This window comes from Leucoraja erinacea, unplaced genomic scaffold, assembly GCF_028641065.1.
Source record: "Leucoraja erinacea ecotype New England unplaced genomic scaffold, Leri_hhj_1 Leri_1469S, whole genome shotgun sequence".
NCBI classification, from domain to species: domain Eukaryota; kingdom Metazoa; phylum Chordata; class Chondrichthyes; order Rajiformes; family Rajidae; genus Leucoraja; species Leucoraja erinaceus.
The window spans coordinates 27,663-33,548 of record NW_026575747.1 but is presented as its reverse complement, the minus strand read 5'-3'; positions in this window follow the sequence as shown (position 1 = coordinate 33,548).

Below are 5,886 nucleotides of genomic sequence, written 5' to 3'. Positions count from 1 at the left end.
AGAGATGCAGACAGAAACCAGGAGGTTCGGGACAAACGGCTGAGGTGATATCCGCGAAGACGACAGGCCGGAATGGTCAGGCGCAGGCAGGTTCGAATCCGTGTAGGCAGTCGGAGAAATCACTGGAGAGTCTTGCATGAATGCTGAGAACAGTCTGGCACTGTATGAACGGTGAGGAGAGTCTATATACCAGGTTAATAGGTGACCAGAGGCAACTGAGTGCAACAGGTGAGGAGAGTTAGGCTGATGAGAGGGTAGTGGCAGGCAGGCAGATGAGGAGGAGGAGGGACCGGTGGAAAAATACTGGGAGGTGAAGTGGATGAGAATGAGGAGAGGGCAGACTATGACAGTTTCCCCCCACACTCAAAAGACGTCCAGGGTTGTAGGTTAATTGGTTTGATATAAATGTTTAAAAATATGTTTTTCAAACCTTTATCATTTGTAGGATAGTGTTCATGTGTGAGGATCGCTAGTCGGTGCGGACTCGCTGGTCCGAAGGGTCAGTTTCCGCATTGTACCTTAAAACTAAACATGAAACTGCGGTTGGCTGATGCGGAAAGATACATTGAGGCAGATATTCCTCAGAACATTGGCAGACATCCTCCTCGGAACCAACTCCGTTTCCCTCTCACCTACAGAACAATTAACGCAGCAACACTAAAAGGTTTATATCCAAAATCTGCGACAAATATCCAGCCTCGGGCATAACTGAATTCCTTCAGTTCCTCTAGCGGATCAGTAAACCCGCATCGCATATGATTTATGGGGACATTAAAGTCGATATAAATTGATGGAAACAATATTAAGATAACATTTGCCTCTGTTCTTGTTTGCATTGAAAATGGCAGGCAATGTGAGGAGGAAAAAATTAGTTAAGACAACTGTGGGTCCCTTGAAGACAGAAACAGGTGAATTTATACTGGAAAACAAGATATTGACAGATGAGTTGAACAGGTACTTTGGATATGTCTTCACTAAGGAAGGCACAAACAATCTCCCAGATGTACTGGTGGCCAGAGGACCCATGGTGATGGACGAAATGAAGGAAATTCACATTGGGTAGGAAATGATGTTGGGTAGACTGATGGGACTGAATGCTGATAAATCCCCAGGGCCTGATGGTCTGCATCCCAAGGTACTTAAGTAAGTGGCTCTGGAAACCGTGGACACATTGGTGATCAATTTTCTATAGATTCAGGATCAGTCCCTGTGGATTGGAGGGCAGCTACTGTTATCCCACATTTGACGAAAGGAGGGAGAGAGAAAACAGGGAATTATAGACCAGTTTGCCTGACATCGATGGTGGGAAAGAAGCTGGAGTCAATTATAAATTATGACATAGAGGCACTTTTGGAGAGCAGTACAGGATCGGTCTGAATCGGCATGGATTTACGAAGGGGAAATCATGCTTGATTAATCTTCTGGACATTTTTGAGGTTGTAACTAGGAAAATGGACAATGGAGAGATAGTGGATGTAGTGGCCTTTTCAGAATGGCAGGCAGTGACTAGTGGGGTACCAGAAGGCTCGGTGCTGGGACCACAGCTATTTACAATATACATTAATGATTTAGTGGATGAAGGGATTAAAAGTAACATTAGTAAATTAGCAGATGACACATATCTGGGTGGCAGTGTGAACTGAGGGGAGGGTGCTATGAGGATGCAGGTTGGGTGAGGGCGGATGCATGGCAGATGCAGTTTAATGGGGATATATGTGAAGTTATCCACTTTGGTGGCAAGAATAGGAAGGCAGATTATTATCTGAATTATGTCAAGTTAGGAAAAGGGGAAGTACACTGAGATCTAAGTGTCCTCATTTAGCAGTCACTGAAAGTAAGCATGCAGGTACAGCAGGCAGTGAATAAGGCTAATGGCCTTCATAACAAGAGGCATTGAGTATAGGGGCAAAGAGGTCCTTCCACAGTTGTACAGGGCCCTAGTGAGACCACACCTGGAGTATTGTGTGCAGTTTTGGTCCCCAAATTTGAGGAAGGACATTCTTGCTATTGAGGTAGTGCAGCGTAGGTTCACAAGATTAATTCCCGGGATGGCGGGACTGTCATATGTTGAAAGAATGGAAGGACTGGGTTTGTATACACTGGAATTTAGAAGGATAAGAGGGGATATTATTGAAACCTACAAGATTATCAAGAGGCAGGAAACATGTTGCCGATGTTGGGGGCGTCCAGAATCAGGGGCCACAGTTTAAAAATAGAGGGTAGGCCATTTAAAGCGGAGACGAGGAATAACTTTTTCAGCCAGAAAGTTGTGAATCTGTGGAATTCGCTACCTCAGAAGGCAGTGGAGGTCAATTCTCTGGATGCTTTTAAGAGAGAAGGAGCTCTGAAAGATAGCTGAGTCAAGGGGTATGGGGAGAAAGCAGGAAAGGGGTACTGATTGTGGATGATCAGCCATGATCACAGTCAATGTGCTGGCTCGAAGGGCGAATGGCCTACTCCTGCACCTATTGGCTATTGTGGAAGGGCAACGCTGGATCTAGTATTGAGAAATAGGGAAAACTGGGAAGGGCAAGTTAATGAAGTGTGTGTGAAGTAGCCTGTTGGGACCAGTGACCACAGTTTGATTAGGTTTAAGATAGTTATGGAGAAGGACGGCGAGGGTCCAAGTATTAAAATGCTCAACTGGGGTAAGGCCAACTTTGAGGGTATGAGAGAAGGTCTCGCTCAAGTTGACTGGAGCAGGTTATTAGAGGGGAAAGGAAGATCGGCCAAGTGGGATGTTTTAAAAGTGTACTGAAGAAAGCTCAGGATGTTAATGTCCCCGTTAGAGTGAAGGGCAAAGCAGACAAGTGTAAGGAAGCTTGGCTGTCGAGGGAAATTGAGATGTTAGTCAAAAACAAGCAGGATGCATGGGACAGGTATAGGCAGATGGGATCAAATGCATCCTTGGAGGCGTTTTGGGAACTAAGGAATAAACTAAAAAAAAAAAATCAGAAATGCAAAAAAGGGGCCAGGCAATGGTTCTGGTGGTTAGCATTAAGGACAATCCCAAAAGATTTTATAAATACATAAGGGGGAAAAGGGTAACTAGAGGGAGAGTGAGACCTCGGGAATAAAAGTGGTCACCTCTGTGTGAAATGGGCAAGGTCCTAAAAGAGTAATTCTTCTCTGTATTTAACATGGAGAAAGACAGTAGGACGGAGGAAATTGGAGCATTCAGTGGAAGTGTCTTGAGAGCAATCAGGGTTACTGTCAAATAAGTACCAAAGATAAGGTCGTGTTTGAAGGTACACAAATCTCCAGGGCCTGATCTGATATAACGGAGGACAGTGAGGGAAACTAGAGAGGAAATTGCAGGAGCCCTGGCTGAAATTTATGAGTCGTCCTTCAATACAGGATAGGTGCCGGAAGACTGGAGTGTGGAAAAATGTTGTACCACTTTTCAAGAAAAGGCTGCAGGGAAAATGCTGGGAACTATAGGCCAGTGAGCTGAACATCTGTAGTTGGTAAGTTACTGGATAGTATTCTGGATATGTAGGATATACAGGCATTTGGATGGGCAGGGGCTGATTAGGGATAGTAGGCATGGTTTGTACCTGGGAGGTTATGTCTCTCAAATCTGATTGAAATTTTTGAAGACATGACCAAAATGTTTGATGAGGGCAGAGCAGTAGATGTTGTGTACATGGACTTCAGTAAGACGTTCGACAAGGTTCCACATGATAGGCTGCTCTGGAAGGTTAGATCACATGTGATCCAAGGAGAGATAGCTGAATGGATAGCAAATTGGCTCATTGGAAGGAAGCAGAGGGTAATAGTGGAAGGTTGCTTCTCAGACTGGTTGCCTGTGGCGAGTGACGTGCCTCAGAATACGGTGCTGGGCCCGTTGTTGTTTGTCATCTATGTCAAGGATTTGGATGAGAACATACACGGCAACATTAGCAAGTTTGCGGATGATACAAAAGTTAGTGGTTTTGCAGATAGTGAAGAAGGTTGTGAACGATTGCAACAGGATCTGGATCGATTGGCCAGGAATGATGGACGGAATTTAATACAGAGAAGTGTGACGTGTTGCATTTATGGAAGTCGAACAAGGGCAGGACTTACACAGTAAATGATAGGCCTCTGGGTGGTGTTGTAGAGCAGAGGGTTCTAGGAGTACAGGTGCATGATTCCTTGAAAGTCGAGTGGCAGGTAGATAAGGTGGTCAAAAAGGCTTTTTGCACTTTGTCCTTCATCAGTCAAAGTATGGAGAATAGAAGTTGGGTGGTCATATTGCAGTTGTCTTAGACGTTGGTGAGACTGCAATAAGAGTATTGTGTTCAGTTCTGGGCACCATGTTATTGGAAAGATATTGTCAAGCTTGAAAGGGTTCAGAAAAGATTTACGAGGATGTTTCCCGGACTAGAGGGTGTGAGCTTTAGGGAGAGGTTGAGTGGGCTGGGCCTCTATTCCATGGATCGCAGGAGGATGAGAGGAAATCCTATAGCGCTATACAAAATCACAAGAGGAATAGATTGGGTAGATGCACAGAGTCTTTCGCCCAGTGTAGGGGAATCGAGGACCAGAGGACATAGGTTCAAGGTGAAGGGGAAGATATTTAATAGGAATCCAAGAGGTAATTTTTTTCACACAGTGGAGCACGCTGCCAGAGGAGGTAGTTGAGGCTGGGACTATCCCATCATTTAAGAAACAGTTAGACAGGTACATGGATAGGACAGCTTTGGAGGGATATGGACCAAGCGCAGGCAAGTGGGACTAGTGTAGCTGGGACATTTTTGGCCGGTGTGGGCGAGTTGGGCCAAAGGGCCTGTTTCCACAATGTATCACTCGATGACTATAATATTCGCTGCTCCTTCCCCCCCCCCGCAGACCAATATATAACTTTCTGAAAATAAAAAAACAAAATGAAAAATCCTGAAATCTGAACTAAAAATAGAAAACCATAAAAAGGTTCAGTGGGGCAGGCAGCATATTATGGAATCATTGTTAGTCGGTGTGGAAATAGGCCTTTCTTCCCAATGTTCATGCTGACCAAGGGACTAGCTGAGCGACTCGCATTTGTGTACTATTGCCCCTTTAACGATTTGCTAATGATCTAGCTGTCCAAATATGATTTTAAAATGTGAACTGCACTTGCCTCTACATCTGGCAGCTCACCCCAAACACCCATCTACCTCTCTGTCGTCATCCCTCAGCCTGTGTTGTTTCAAGGCAAGAGTATCTGGGGAAGGTAAAACAGATAATGATTCAGGGCATAGTTCCTTCATCAGTTAACATTCCAGTCACTTCCTAGTTGGTTATGTACCAGTCTATGAGCCATTGTATTTCAGGGACCAGGAGCCTGATACTTCTAAACCTCAGAACTCTGTCATGTCTCGCATTTTACATAATGTGCTTCTGTTTTTCCCAAAAAGGACAATTCTACATTCAGAGTGACAGAAGGCTGCAGCCCAGAAAGGGGAACTTTGCTCTCCATGTCCATGCCCACCTCTTTTCCTCATCTATATTAATCCCATCTGCCTTCTTTAGGACTGTGGCCTACAGGCTCTTTCTATTTAACAGCCTAATTGCCTCAAACACAGTGATGGCACCTGATTCCACCATCTCCTCTGGCAACATGATTCAAGTGTCAACCATCAAAACACAAGTCTGCTCTCTTGTTTTTAATACACATGGAAGGGGGAATAAATTTTGATGATCTCACCTATCAGTAAATATATACTTTCATCTGGTTAATAATCAATCTCCTTCACTGCAGGGAAAACAAAACAAGAATCTGTAATGTTTTCTCACAACTGAATGTCTCCAGTCCAGGCAAGATGCTGGTGAATCACCTCTACACTCACTCCAACACAACCACATTCTTCCCATAGTGTGGTGACTAGAACAGTACACAATACTACAGATGTGGATGAACTAGTG